We start from the raw sequence: 16312 nt of genomic DNA, 5'->3' as shown, positions 1-16312 counted from the left end.
ATGATATCTTGGTTTCAGCTGTGATAGAGTTAATTTTCTTCAGAGAAGCTAGTGTGAGGCTATGTTTTGAATTTGGGAAGGGAAAATTTTGATAAGGTGCTGGTGTTTCGGGTTGTTGCTGAGCAGTCAAGGCTTTTCATGCTGGCCTGCCAGCGAGAAGGCTGGGGGTACATGGGAAGCTGGGAGAGGACACAGCCAGGACAGCTGACCCAAACTGACCAAAGAGATATTCCATGCTATATGACATCATGATCAGCATATAAAGCTGGGACGAAGAAGAAGGAAGGGGCAGAGGGACATTTGGAGTGATGGCATCTGTCTTCCCAAGAAACCATTACATGTGATGGAGCCTTGTTTTCCTGGAGATGGCTGAACACCTGCCTGCCCATGGGGAATAGTGAATGAATTCCCTCTTTTGCTTTGGTTGTGTGCGTGGCTTTTGCTTTACTGATTAAACTGTCTTTATCTCAACCCATGAGTTTTCTCACTTTTACTCTGCTGATGCTCTCCCCTGTCCCACCGTGGGGGAGTGAGCGAGTGGCTGTGTGGTGCTCAGTTGCTGAATGGGGTTAAAACAAGACAGTCCTTGAGATTTCAGGGCCTTGGGACAGTTGGTAAATCTATCTGGAGCACAGGTTATTTGTTTCTCTCTCCCTCCAGTTGTGGGCAGTGACATAGGAAGAAACAGACAGGCCCAGTCTATTAATACATGACTCTAACACTGCCACAGTTTTGTGTTTTTTGATAATGGAATGACCTACACAGCACCAGGCTTGCTGGCATCAGATGAGATTAACCTTTCTCAAAGGGGGAAGGAGGGTCTTTGCTCGCAAGCTAGCAGGTCTTATTGACAGGGTTTTAAACTACACTTGAAGGAAGAGGGGGATAATATCAGGCTTACCCACAACAAGCTGTGGGATGACACACCAAGGTCAGAGGGACAGGGTGCTAGGGAGGCCTCTCAGACTGTTGCACCAGAGAAAAACCTTAGAGGACCTAAAGGAGGTTCCTCTAAGAGGGTGACATGGCCAACAGCCCAGATGAAGTGCCTCTACACCAATGCACGCAGCATGGGCAACAAACAGGAGGAGTGGAAACCACCGTGCTGTTAGAAAGCTGCGACCTGAAACATGGTGGGACGAATCCCATGACCAGAGTGCAGCTATCAATGGCTACAGGCTGTTCAGAAGGGACAGATTAGGAAGGAAGGGTGGAGGCATTGCCCTCTACATCAAGAAAAGGATAGAGTGTGTCTCTGAAGAATAGCCACAAGCAGGTTGAAAGCCATGGGTAAGAATCAATGGCCATGGCAACAAAGGGAACTTTGTGGTTGCTGTCTACTACAGGCCGCCCAATCAAAGGGAATCTACTGATAAAACCTTTTCACTCCAGCTACAGGAATCATTGCACTCACAGAGTCTCGTCCTGCTGGGGGACTTCAACCACACCAACATCTCCTGGAAATTAACACGGTGAGCTGTAGGCAATCCGGAAGACTCCTGGAGTGCCAGGAGGATAATTTCCTATGCCAGGTAATAGACAGCCTTACCAGAGGGGATGCTATACTGGACCTGTTGGTGATGCCAGGACTGGATGCCGCCAAGGTTACAGTGATCATGCACTGGTGGAGTTCATGGTCCTGAGAGATATGGGGCAGGCAAAAAGTAAAGTCAGGGCCCTGAATTTTAGCAAAGCAAAATTCCAGCTCTTCAGGGAGAGCTATTAGTCAATAGGACCCCCTGGGAAACTGCCCTCAGGGACAAGGGAGTAGAACAGAGCATCTTTAAGGATGCTTTCCATAGAGGACAAGAGCTCTCAAACTCTAGGTTTAAGAAATCAGGAAAGGAAGGCAAGAGACTGGCGTGGCTGAGTCAAGACTTGCTGGTCAAACTAAAGGACAAGAAGGAATTGCACAGGCTGTGGAAGCAGGGTCAGATATCCTGGGAAGAGTAAAGGAACACTGCCCGGTTGTGTAGGGATGGGGTCAGGAAGGCCAAAGTGCATCTGGAGCTGAACTTGGCAAGGGATACAAAGAATAACAGGAAGGACTTCTACAGGTATGTCAGCTAGGAAAGGAGGGTCAAAGAAAGCATACTCCCCTTGATGAGCAAGACTGGCGAACTGTTAATAAAAGATGAAGAGAAGGCTGAGGTACTCAACAACTTCTTTGTCTCAGTCTTCGCTGACAATCTCTCTTCCCACATCTCTTGAGGGGATGGCCTGCAAGATGGCGACTGGAGGAGGAAATTCCCTGCCACTGTAAGAGAAGATCAGGTTCGAGACTACCTGAGGAACCTGAAAACCTGAACGTGCACAAGTCTATGGGACCTGATGAGATGCATCCCAGATTCCTGAGGGAATTGGCTGATGGAGTTGCCAAGCCCCTCTCCATGATATTTGAAAATATCATGACTTGGCAGTCAGGTGAAGTCCCTGGAGACTGGAAAAAGGGAAACATTTTTCCATCTCTCCACTCCTGTCCCATATGCCTTTTCCCTCTCACCAGCCAGAATGCATAGTGGTAAAGCACCACTCATGATGGATCTCAGTCCAGCTGCAAGTGCACTTTGCCTTTTTTACACATATTTGGGCCCTAGGACAATGCCCCTGCTCAAATGTCTGAAGCTTGACACACTTTATTTGGAGTACTACACAGACTCCATAATTTCCGTAGTTTGGGCACCTAAGAACTGTACTTGACATTATCCCTTCATTCTCCTGAACTACTTTCTTCTAGCAGCTGTTCAAGACAGTATAGTGCATCAGTCTGGGCTCCTGTGGATTGTAATTACTTGCATTCCTAAGATTCTTCACAGAATGGGAAAACTTTGCATCCTAATCCTCAGAAAACTGAGGATGCCACAAAACCATGTAGATGTCCCACTCACGTTGTTGGTGGAGGAATTTAGGCACTAATACATCTTTGTGGGCCACAACACAAATTAATCTGAATATTTCATATCTCATAGAAATCAGAAAGCAGCACCTGAAAAACTTAATTCTAACACACTTTTAATGGAAAATTCATCCTCCCTGTGACACCAAGGTTATAAGGAGAGGAAGTTAATCTTTTATAGTTCTACTCTGAAATGCCTCCAACCTTAAACATGGATTCTTTTTGGTGAGGTGTGAACAATTACTGCAAAATATTATGTAGGAGCTGAACAGAAAATTTCAGTAAATAACACATAAAGAGTAAATTGTAAAATAAGAAAATATTACAGAAAATGAAATCACTTAAATATGTTGATTCATATAAAATGTTTCATTATCATTTAGGTTCTTTCCATTAGGTCTTTTCCTCCCATAGCCCTCAACCCTGTCGAATATTGAGTCTGCTGAGAGTGGTTTCAGGCTCTGCTTAATTTCAAACTTCATCTTCAGAGGTGTTTTCTAAAGGAGACTTCATAGAGATCTGAACCAGGTTCTTATTTGTACAAACAGTCACTTGAAAAAATAGCTTAACCTTTTAAAAAATGTAAGGGAAACAAAAGCATACAGCTAAAGCAAGAATCTATCTGATTGTTCTGTGATAATGGATGTTCAGAACTGCTGAAAGGAGAAAAAAAACAAGCCCTAGTTTCCCTGGTCTTTTAAGTAGGACACTTTTGTCTGTGTTATGGTAAGATTATTAACCTATTAGAGTCTCTACTGACATGGATACTAATTTTTTTAGTTGTACTAATTCTGCTTTAGTAATAGAGCTTGAATATTGAGTTAGTAGAAAAGTGCTAATTATTCTTAAGGGACTTAAAAAATTGAATTTTGGGGATTTTTTTTTTCTCTCCATCAAAACAGCTAAATTAAAAAGGTAGTTTCCGATAAAAAAAACCAACCAACACTTTTTAAAAATAATCTTGGGTTTAAAAAGAAAAGCAATATACATTATTTATTAGCCATTTAAATTTAAAAATATAGAAGTAGGAAGGTTTTCAGTTAACTCTTCTTGACTTTCTTCTACAGTGTTCCATGTTATACACAACAGAAAAAGGGAAGGATATGATGTTACAGAGTCTATAACTTATGTGTCTTTGGAAGAGGGGAAATTATATCCTCATTCCTCTCTCCTACCCTTTTAATGTCTTCAAGTGTCATTCACCTGAACTCAAGGAGAGCCATTCTGCTGACTCTCCTGCAAACTACAAAAAGGTAGCCTGCACCTTGCCCACTGGCTTCCTGATTCTCATTTAAACTCTGAAGAAGTAGCGCTGTAGTAGATAGAGCAAGGAAAATGTGAGAGTTGGCCCATGAGGTCCATACACAAGCACCACATAGAATTTCACTGGGAAAATTATTTGAATATTATGTCCAATATGGTTAGAAAAAAATCCCAGCTGTGTTCAATTACTACTGAAGTTGTAGCCTCAGAGTGTCTGGAACCATTCTCTGGCACTGAGCCCAAGTGGTGTGGAGCATCTGCATACGTGGTATTAGATTTCCTAATACAAATTCCTACAATGTGCCCACTGAGAACAGTTCTTGGTTCATGCTGACTCCCAAACCCTGCCTGAGATCCTGCTTTGCAAGATTGCTAGTTAAGTTGGGTCAAACTGTGTCAGGGATCATTCCAGTAGTTTAAGAGTACAGAAGATCAAACTCCAGACTCTGAAAACATTCCCTGACATCGTTTAATATAAGAGAATAGACATATCTCATTGAGCTTTATTAAAATTTCTTATTTCCCCTGTTTAATAAACTTTATTAGGTGAAATGTTTACTTTTCATTTTTCTATTAGGTAGCAAAGTGCCATTGAATTAATAGGATTCTCAAAACATTGATTTTAACGTCATTTTGGATGATAAGAATACTATGTGGAAAAATATTGTACATATTTTCCATAAGGAGAATAACTGAATATTTGCCACTGCTTTTTATGTAATAAGGATATAATTTTTCTGACTAATTCTTAAAATTGTAAGATAAAGCTAATTATGTAGATGATGATATTTTGTAGAATAGCAATGTTATACTCTTGTCCTGTGTAAATATCCATGCTGCAACACATAAAAATGATGTCTTTGCAGGTGTAATTTAGGTGAAAATAATTTCTTTCTGTAAATAATTACACAGAAGCTTAAGGAAGACATTATCAGATTGAGTTCAACTGAAAAAGTAGGTTTCCGTACTGTTAATAAGTATCTATGATGCCCACGACCAGTAGGGAGTTCTTTGTGGGTTTTTTGGGGTTTTTTTTTAATAATCTGCTTAGACACATAAGTGTCCTCCTAGACGAACTCCAGTATTGTGCTATAACTGAGAAATTTGAAGAGAAAACCCACTAGAAATGGACTGAAGCACAAGAATAGAGACAGTAGTAGCATCACTTGAAGTTTCTTTTGTATGAAGACAGGAAGCTACTAAGTAAAAAGTAGGAGGATACAGATTCAGAGTTCTTGTGGAGGTTAGGCTGGAGGTGATAGCACAGCTCTCCATAGTACAACTTCACAAGGGTATCTCACTGCAATTAGTAGCCTGTAACTATCAATGATGGTGCAACTCAGAACATGAGAAATAACTGTATTCTTTGTAGGTAGTTGCTAAAATTTACTCAGTGTAAGAACTGAAGTTTCAGGTCCTGATGCTCGCACTGGCATATGAAACTGGTGTATTTACAAGGATTTGAAACTGAATCCCTGCCTGTGATATTATTGCTCTGTTTATTTATGTGCTAACATTATCACTGATCACTCAGACTAAGGCCATGCAGTTGAGTAGGAAAAGTTTAAAAGTTTATTCTCTTTATAAGAAATAAACATTCTCTATTCATGCTGTCATAGCTCTGCTCAGTGCTTTCTTGTTAAAGGAATAAAAAAATCTAACACTAAGCCATCCTCTCCATTTTATATGTACGAAAATAAATACATTTATTTTCAGTGGGAAAATATGTTTGTAACAGAGACAGTCATGATTAATAATATTGTATTCTACATTTACTTTAATTATTACTTCCACTCTAAAACTGACGTTCTACAGCTATTTTAAGCAAGTTTCCTTGATCATTCCCTTCAAATACCTTTTTATTGCATATAGTCTAATTTGGAGTGCCAGAGTTAAAAGTGTTCACCTGTTCACCTTAGAAGAGCAGGACTAACCTCTCACATTAAAGGAGTTTGATTTTGATTCAAGTTTCTGTCTTTTGTAACAGACTACACAAACAGAATTTGTCAGCTGTAACACCCAGGTTAACATTTACCAAATAACTTAAAGATGTTAATACAACCAAATATATAGCAATAGATGTATGGACATTAATATTTTATGAATAGACTGAGGCAAAAAAAAGTGACTTAAACTTGAATCATAGAATCATAAAATTCCTTGGGTTGGAAGGGACCTTTAAATGTCATCTGCAATAAGCAGAGACATCTTCAACTCAGGTTGCTCAGAGCCCTGTCCAGCCTGACCCTCACAGAATCACAGAATCACAGAGTCACAGAATCACACAGAATCATTAAGGTTAGAAAAGACCTTTAAGATCATCAAGTCCAACCATCAACCCAACACCACCAAGCCCACTAAACCATATCCTGAAGTGCCACGTCTAGACATTTTTGAATACTTCCAGTGATGGTGAATCCACTGCCTCCCTGGGCAGCCTGTTCCAGTGTTTCACCACCCTCATTGTGAAAAATTTCTTCCTATATCTGATCTAAATCTACCATCTTTCAGTTAAAAACCATTGCCCCTTGTCCTATCGCAACTTTTCAAACTGTTGAAAAGTTAACTCGGAGTTACTTTGCTTTCTTCAGTCTTCTTACATTAATAAGCAAGCTATCTCCTGTTCCTTGGGATCCAACAGTTCTGCTCTCTGCATATCTGCACTGTTGCAGTACCTGTGAACCCTAGTGATGGACATTGGCATTGATATTGCTGTTTGCTGGGCAGTAAGAGCAAGAAGTGCTCCAATGGTAGAGAGTATTGCAAGTGTATATGTTGCAAAGCCTATGAATGCCTGTTGACATTGTAATAACTGTTAGCATACCTTGTAGGAGAAAAAGTTTTAGGCTTTAGAAGTTTTATACTTTAAAGGTTGAATTCTTTTTAGCATACAGATGCCAAAAAGACGCATTCAGAACAAGAAGAATCAAAGGAAGAGGATTCGTGTAAAACCAATGAACTTTTCACCTGCACTGCTTGATTCTGGTTTTAACCACTAGCTACAAAATCAAAATGATTTGGGCAACCTGCACCAGAAAAAAGTAAAACCTGAGTTTAATCAAGTCAGCCCAAAAACAGGTAACAAAATTATGGTTATTAACTTGCCATGTTTGTATTAATAAAGCTATAGCTAAGCAATTGGATGTTAAAAGCATCACAGAATCACAGAAACATTAAGGTTGGAAAGGACCTTCAAGATCATAAAGTCCAACCATTAACCCAATATCACAATGTCCCCTAAATCATGTCCTGAAGACCCACATCCACAAGTTTTTTGAATACTTCCAGGGATGGTGACTCCACCACCTCCCTGGGCAGCCTGTTCCAATGCCTGACCACCCTCTTGGTGAAGAAATTTTTTCTAATAACCAATCTAAACCTCCCCTGGTGCAACTTGAGGCTGCTTCCTCTTGTCCTATCACTAGTTAGTTGGGAGAAGAGACCAACACTCACATCGCCACAACCCCCTTTCAGGTAGTTGTAGAGAGCGATAAGGTCTCCCCCCAGCGTCCTCTGCTCCACACTGAACAACCCCAGTTCCCTCAGCTGCTCCTCATAAGACTTGTTCTCCAGACCCCTCACCAGCTTTGTTGCCCTTCTCTGGACACGCTCTAGCAGTTCAACGTCCTTCTTGTAGTGAGGGGCCCAAAACTGAACACAGGATTCAAGGTACAGCCTCACCAGTGCTGAGTACAGGGCGACAATCACTTCCCGCCTCCTGCTGGCCACACTATTTCTGATATGGGCCAGGATGTTGTTGGCCTTCTTGGCCACCTGGGCACACTGCCGGCTCATGTTCAGCCGGCTGTCAGCCAGCACCCCCAGGTCCTTTTCTGCCGGGCAGCTTTCTAGCCACTCCTTCCCAAGCCTGTAGTGTTGCATGGGGTTGTTGTGACCCAAGTGCAGGACCCAGCACTTGGCCTTATTAAACCTTATAGAATTGACTTCAGCCCATTGATTCAGCCTGTCCGGATCCCTCTGTGGAGCCTTCCTACCCTCCAGAAGATCAACACTCCCACCCAACTTGATGTCATCTGCAAACTTAACTGAGGGAGTATTCGATCCCGTCATCCAGATCGCCAATAAAGATATTGAACAAGACGGGCCCCAGAACCGAGCCCTGGGGAACACCGCTTGTGACCGGCCACCAGCTTGATTTAACGCCATTCACCACAACTCTCTGGGCTTGGCCATCCAGCCAGTTCTTTAGCCAGCGAAGAGTACACCTGTCCAAACCACGAGCCGCCAGTTTCTGCAGGAGAATGCTGTGGGAGTCAATGTCAAAGGCTTTACTGAAGTCCAGGTAGACAACATCCACAGCCTTTCCCTCATCCACTAGGCAGGTCACCTGGTCATAGAAGGAAATCAGGTTGGTCAAGCAGGACCTGCCTTTCATGAACCCATGCTGGCTGGGCCTGAGCCCTTGGTTGTCCTTCATATGCCCTCTGAGCACCCTCAAGACGAACCACTCCATGATCTTCCCTGGTACAGAGGTCAGGTTGACAGGCCTGTAGTTCCCAGGATCCTCCTTCTGGCCTTTCTTGTAGATGGGTGTCACATTGGCAAGCCTGCAGTCATCTGGGACCTCCCCTGTTAACCAGGACTGCTGATAAATGATGGAGAGTGGCTTGGAAATCTCCTCTGCCAGCTCTCTCAGTACTCTTGGGTGGATCCCATCAGGCCCCATAGACTTGTGGGTGTCCAGGTGGCTTAACAGGTCCTTACCTGCTTCCTCCTGGATTATAGATGGGTTATTGTGTTCTCCATCCCTGTCTTCCAGCTCAGGGGGCTGAATACCCTGAGGATACCTGGTTTGGCTATTAAGGACTGAGGCAAAGAAGGCATTAAGTGCCTCAGCCTTGTCCTCGTCCTTGGAGGCAATGTTCCCCACCATATCCAGTAAGGGATGGAGATTCTCTTTTTGTTGTTAATGTATTTGTAGAAGCATTTTTTATTATCCTCTACGACTGTGGCCAGATTGAACTCTAGCTGGGCTTTTGCCTTTCTAATTTTGTCCCTGCTTGACCTAACGAGCTCTTTCCTTCCTGAGAGAGCTGAGTTTCCCTGGTGCTCAATTTCTCTTCATGCTGAGGTTGTCACCCTAAGATGTTTAGTGAGAAGTTCAGATTAGATTTATGTCTCAAAATCTGCTAGATTTAAAAAAAAAATCATAGAATTTATGCATATGCATTATTTTATTTCTGTTAAGTTTATACATACTGTAGTGAGTACATTTATTATATACAGTACTTCTGAATTTATTTGTTGCCCTCACATATAGAATTTTCAGTAAAATTTTTAGCTCAGTCCTTTGAAGTACCTGTTTATTTGGGGAAAAGTGCTTGAATACCTCTTGGTCCACAGCTCACAATTTTTGTAATGCTAATGGAGCTGATGAAAATGGGAATGATACTGCTTTCCAATGCAATTGTAACTTGTTAGTACCTGGTATAATACAGAGTGATCTAAAGACTATTGTAATTTGTGCCTGTCAGGGGGCTACAGGAGTTCTTCTAGCATCTAGAGGACAGTGGAAAGCAGAGCAATTAACACAGCTGTTCTGCACAGGAACTCTAGAAGTGTTGAATTCCTTCACATAAGGAATTCATAGAGTAACCAATTAGGTCACTTTTAGGGTTGTTTTTTTCTATCCAGGCCATAAAGCATACTCAATGCAGATCATAATTTAGCACTTCGAGATCCTTTCCCTTAATATTCACAGTCAGGAATTTCTTTTATCTTGCACTAAAGAAAATACTTCTGTGTGTGAGTTTGAAGAGATTGTGCTCCAAGCCACCTACTTCAATTATAACCTATGAAATTAGTCATCCGTGTTACTGTAGCATTCTGTCATTCAGCTCAGGGAAGTCTCAGTGCCTAGGAATAATTGCTAAATTAATAAATTAGTCATATCTTCGGTTAGATATTGCATTACATCATTATGAATTTGTGAATTTGAATCCATCTTTCCCTTAATTTAAACATTTTAATTTTTTCCCATGGACAAAAAGGTGAAAATAAATACCAAATCACTGAATCATAATTATCCTGGAAATTAAGTGAATGAAGGTTAATTGGAACTTCTTTCACAAAGTATAATGCATTATGTCCTTACAAGACACATGGTGAGATTCAGAGTGTCTGCTGTGTTACTTAAAATGGGACTTGATGTGATATGCTTCTGTGTTGAAGAAAATGATGAAAAAAGCTATCTCATATTCACTACGTACTCTCCTTTCAGACTGAAATTTCCCTTGATACCTGCATGCATAAAGGAAGTATTTCAGCCTGAAAAGCTGGGTGCTAGCTTCCCACCTAAGATATGGCAAGATTGCCAGCTGAGGCAGAGAAATGTTTAAGATGTGCCTGTCCACTAGGTGCTGCTTCTGCTTATCTCTTTTTAGATAAGACACTGTTTTATCTAAATAGTATTTATATAAAGCAGTTATAGTATCCTTCTAGGAATCTGGAGTTCTTGCATAACTTCTCTGCTTAAGCAGGCAATTCAAACCTGCAATGTCCTACTCAAAAGACCATACAATATTGTAGAGGGAGGACAGGCTGGGATTAGAGAAGAGGATTTGCCCTATCAATCTATGCCAGAGGAAAAGCAGGTAAGCAGGAGCCTGATTTTGTTATCTGTTGATCAGAACATTCATTTTAAAACAGGAAGAAGGTCACAGGCTCCCAGGTTTATTCTGGGGGGTTTTTTTGTTGTTTTGTTTTTCTTTTCTCTGGTCTATCTTTTTCCAAAATAAAATGTGTGAGCAGTCCTGTGAGTGAGGACCAAACCTTAAATTCTTTCTCCTTTTTCCTGTGGTTTAGCCCCGTAGACATCTTAGCCCCACATAGCCGCTTGCTCACTCCCCCCAGTGGGATGGGGTAGAAAGTCCTGAGAGCAAATGTGAGAAGACTTGTGGGTTGGGACAAAGACAGTTTAACAGGAAAAGCAAAAGCTGCACACACAAGCAAAGCAAAACAAGGATTCACCACTTCCTATTGGCAGGCAGGTGTTCAGCCTTCTCCAGGAAAGCAGGGCTCCATCATGCGTAATGGTTACTTGGGAAGACAAATACCATATCTCCAAATGTCCCCCCTTCCTTCTTCTTCCCCCAGCTCTATACGTTGAGCATGACATCATATGGCATTGAAAATGCTTGGTACATCTGAAGATACCTTTCAAAACAGAATACACTGTTCTCAAACAGAAATCACTGAGTGAAAGAAAAAAAAGTAGAGTTTGGCAAGAAAGACCATAGATTTCTGCCAGTGTTCATGCTTTGGAGGGTCTTCTTCCCTACCATACACAGCAATGATAGTGAGCCTGGGAGCTGGAGCATATATGTTTAAACACATATCTAATGGATAATCCAGGATTAAATATCCAGATTACAAGTATTTGTCAATCTATTAGCAGTTTGTTCCAGGGGTTAATCAATACTACTGTCAAAGTGTTGCAATCTTGTATACAATCATTATATCTATAGACAGCTTATATATATTTTTCTTATTAATGAATACAGACTACATATATTCTAGAATAGTTTTTCTTTTAAAACAGCACCACAAAGGTTTTTACAGAAACTCTGTAAGAGTTCTGAAATAAAAATGAGGGATGTTAAAAGCAGTTTTAGCACTAGTAAATCTTAAAGATCTGGCAGATCTTTAAGGATGCTTTCCATAGAGCGCAAGAGCTCTCAATCTGCAGGTTTAAGAAATCAGGGAAGGAAGGCAAGAGACTGGCATGGCTGAGTCATGACTTGCTGGTCAAACTAAAGGACAAGAAGGAATTGCACAGGCTGTGGAAGCAGGGACAGGTATCCTGGGATGAGTACAGGGACGTTGCCCAGTTATGTAGGGATGGGGTCAGGAAGGTCAAGGTGCGTCTGGAGCTGAACTTGGCAGGGGATTCAAAGAATAACAGGAAGGGCTTCTACAGGTATGTCAACTAGGAAAGGAGGGTCAAAGAAAGCATACTCCCCTTGATGAGCAAGACTGGCGAACTGTTAATAAAAGATGAAGAGAAGGCTGAGGTACTCAACAACTTCTTTGTCTCAGTCTTCGCTGACAATCTCTCTTCTCACATCTCTTGAGGGGATGGCCTGCAAGATGGGGACTGGAGGAGGAAAGTCTCTGCCACTGTAAGAGAAGATCAGGTTTGAGACCACCTGAGGAACCTGAACGTGCACAAGTCTATGGGACCTGATGAGATGCATCCCAGATTCCTGAGGGAATTGGCTGATGGATTTGCCAAGCCCCTCTTCATGACATTTGAAAAGTCATGGCGGTCAGGTGAAGTCCCTGGAGACTGGAAAAAGGGGAATATTACACTCATTTTTAAAAAGGGTAGCAAGGAGGACCCTAGGAGTTATGGACCCATCAACCTCACTTTTGTGCCTGGGAAGATTGTGGAACAGGTCTTCCTAGAAGCTCTGCTAAGGCACATGGAGGACAGGGAGGTGATTTGAGACAGCCAGCATGGCTTCACCAAGGGCAAGTCCTGCCTGACCAACCTAGTGGCTTTCTAGGATGGAGTGACTACATCAGTGGCCAAGGGAAGAGCTACGGATATTTTCTGTCTGGACTTCTGTAAGGCCTTTGACAGGGTCTCCCACAACATCCTTCTCTCCAAATTGGAAAGATGTGCATTTGAAGGGTGGACTGTTGGGTGTATGAGGAATTGGTTGGATGGTCGCATCCAGAGGGTAGTGGTCAACACCTCAGTATCCAGATGGAGATCAGTGATGAGTGGTGCCCCTCAGGGGTCTGTACTGGGACCAGTACTGTGCAATATCTTCATCAATGACATAGACAGTGGGATTGAGTGCACATGCAGCAAGTTTTAAGGTGACACCAAGTTGAGTAGTGTGGTTGACATGCCTGAGGGACAGGATGCCATCCAGAGGGACCTGGCCAAGCTCAAGGAATGGGCCCATCTGAACTTCATGAGGTCCAACAAGGCCAAGTGCAGGGTCCTGCACCTGGGTTGGGGAAACCCACAGAATCAGTACAGGCTGGGGGATGAAGGGATTGAGAGCAGCCCTGCCGAGAGGGACTTGGGGGTACTGGTGGATGAAAAGCTGTTCATGAGCCAGCAATATGCACTTGCAGCCCAGAAGGCTAACCATATGTTGGGTTGTGCCCAAAGCAGCATGGCCAGCAGGTCAAGGGAGGTGATTGTGCTCCTTTGCTGTGCTCTGGTGGGACCCTACATGGAGTCCTGTGTCCAGCTCCGGAGCCCTGAGCACAGGTAAGACATGGACCTGTTGGAGCGGGTTCAGAGGAGAGCCCCAAAAATGATCAGAGGGATGGAACACCTCTCCTGTGAAGACAGGCTCAGAGAGTTGGGGTGGTTTGTCATGGAGAAGAGAAGGCTCCAGAGAGACCTTATTGCAGTCCTCCAGTACTTAAAGGGGGCTTATAAGAAAGATGTGGACAGACATTTTCGCAGAGTCTGTAGTGATAGGACAAGGGGTAATGGTTTTAATCTAAAAGAGTATAGATTTAGATAAGATCTAAGGAAGACATTTTTCACAATGAGGCTGGTGAAACACTGGAACAGGTTTCCCTGACAGGTGGTATGTCAAGGCCAGGTTGGAGGGGACTCTGAGCAACTTAGTCTAGTCGAAGATGTCCCTGCTCATTGCAGAGGCCTTGGACTAGATGATATTATAATGTCCTTTTCAACACAAACTATTCTATTATTCTATGTATTTGAGGATAAGAACTTTAGGAACAAATTTTTCACTGTTTTTTAATTAAAAAAAACAACTACAAAGAAAAGCTTATTTGTTGCATAGCATTTCGATTTCTTCCTTATGTTTAATTGCTTCTGTAAGCTGACTAAAACTTTTCTGTATTTTTGTGAGGTTTATTAATCCTTATTTGAGATTGCTTTTTTCCTGTAACTCTAAACAGAATAATTCCTTCTCACCATAACTAAGTTCTTGCTGAAATGTCTATTTGCTGTGGAGTTGTGGAATGCCTTTTACAATTTTTCTGCTGTCTAAATAAAAATGTGATTTCCTATATGAAATGAAAAAAAAAGCAAAGAAATAATCTCCAGATGGACCCAGTGACTTTAAATACTACAGAATCATAGAATGGTTTGGGCAGGAAGGGACCTTTTAACAACATGTATTTTAACACCCCTGCCATAGGCAGGGATATCTTTCACTAGACCAGGTTACCCAAAGCTTCATCCAACCTTACTTTGAACACTTGATGGGTCATCCACAACTTCTTTGGGCAACCTATTCCGGTGTCTCACTAACCTCATTATAAAAAATTTATTTCTTTTATCCAATAGAAAGCTAACCTCTTTACGTTTAAAACCATTGCCCCTTGTCCTGTCACAACATGCTGTGGTAAAAAGTTTTTCTCTGTCTTTCTTATAACCACTTTTTATATAAAAAGTCTTTCTCCATCTTTCTTATAAGCCCCCTTTACAAGCAATAAGTTCTTCCCAGAGCTTTCCCTTCTCCACGCTGAATAATCCCAAATCTTCCAGTACTCACAGGAGAGGTGTTCCATCCTTCTGATCATTTTTGTGGCCCTTCTCTGGACCCACTCCAACAGGTCCATGTCTTTCTTGTACTATAGGCCCTGTAGCTGGATGCAGTACTCCAGGTGGGGTCTCATGAGAGTGGAGTAGAAGGGCAGAATCACATCCCTTAACCTGCTGGCCACACTTCTTTGCATGCAACCTGGGATACACTTGGATTTCTGGGCTGCAAGCACACATTGCTTGTTCATGTACAATTTTTTGTCCACCAAGATTAGATTTAAAATTCCTTAACTCAAATGTAACTTTAAATTTTCCTCACTGGTTTTTGGCTTTATTTGTCTTTCCCTCTTTAGACAGGAGATTAAATATGGATGAGGTCAAGGAAGGGGTCAGGAATTGTGTTGAGAAAATTATTTGTGTGAGTGTGAAAACATTCTTACTTGGACTTGCTTTCAAATAATTACATTTTATAATAGAGAAAAATCTTGACCTATAGAGAGTTGGATACAAGGATATCGTTGATGCCAGGACAACTTTGGGGATTGTGTGAATTTACTGGTAGAAAAAATAATAACAGAACACTTTTATTTTTGTACACATAACGTGAAGCTGTATTTTGGGTCAGTAATTTTGACCTTAGAAGTTTGTAACTCACAGACTTGAAAGAGAATCTCTGAACATTTTGGTCATGCTTGCTCTAGGTCAGGCCTACCAAAGAACAAACATATGAAATCACAGATAATTAAGGATTTGCTGGTAAATAAAGATGAAGAAAAGCATACATCTGAGTAAGCATTTTCATGTCTGTAAAATTTCTTATGGATTTTTCTTTCCAGATCCACTGGAAGAATCTGAATATTACATATACCTCATACAGAGAAGAGCCATTGCACTGAGATTTTGTAATACTCAAATAATGAGATTTTATCAGGTATCTTCAGATGTCTGAAACCCTTATCAGACATCACTAATGTATCTCTCTCAGGTTTTCATTTTTGATTGGTGCCTTCCTCTCATGTGCTTTAATCATGCACTCACACGTGCTAATTATAATGGCATTAGCAGGCTTCATTTTTTGTTCTTTATTTTAAGTAGGCACATGTAGCATTTCAATGGCTCTATCATTGTACCTAATTAGGATACTGATAAATCAAGACTTACAATGCTTGAATTAGTGTAGAAAGACATTTAACTGTTAAGTGCCATCAAAAAGTACCTTACACTAGTTCATTTTTCCTTGTGGATGTTACTGGTTGTGTATTCCATTGCAGGTCCATGTATCTAGCTAACATCCTCTTCTGTTTCCCACCTCCTTCGGGTCTGCCTTCAGGCACGTTCTAATACCTTCGCCTTGGCGTATCCCTAAAGAACAAGCACCAAAGCCCTTATTCGCTTCAGGCATCTTGCACTCATCAGCTATTACAACTGTGCTGCTTCTTGACTCCACATACGCCTTTCAACACTACCGACCATGGCTCATATACACCAACAGAAACAAAACAAATTCTGGCATTGCTCTCATGTTAAATCAGAAAGCTTTCAAGAACATCTTCTGTTGAAATATGTCCTGGGTTAAATCAGAGGGATATTTTTGATTCACTCATGTCCTCATATCCACAGTGCTGCTATGTTATTTCAAATATGTA

The sequence above is a fragment of the Phaethon aethereus genome (genome assembly GCF_964289735.1).
Source record: "Phaethon aethereus genome assembly, chromosome: 2".
NCBI lineage: Eukaryota > Metazoa > Chordata > Aves > Phaethontiformes > Phaethontidae > Phaethon > Phaethon aethereus.
This window is presented reverse-complemented; position numbering follows the sequence as displayed.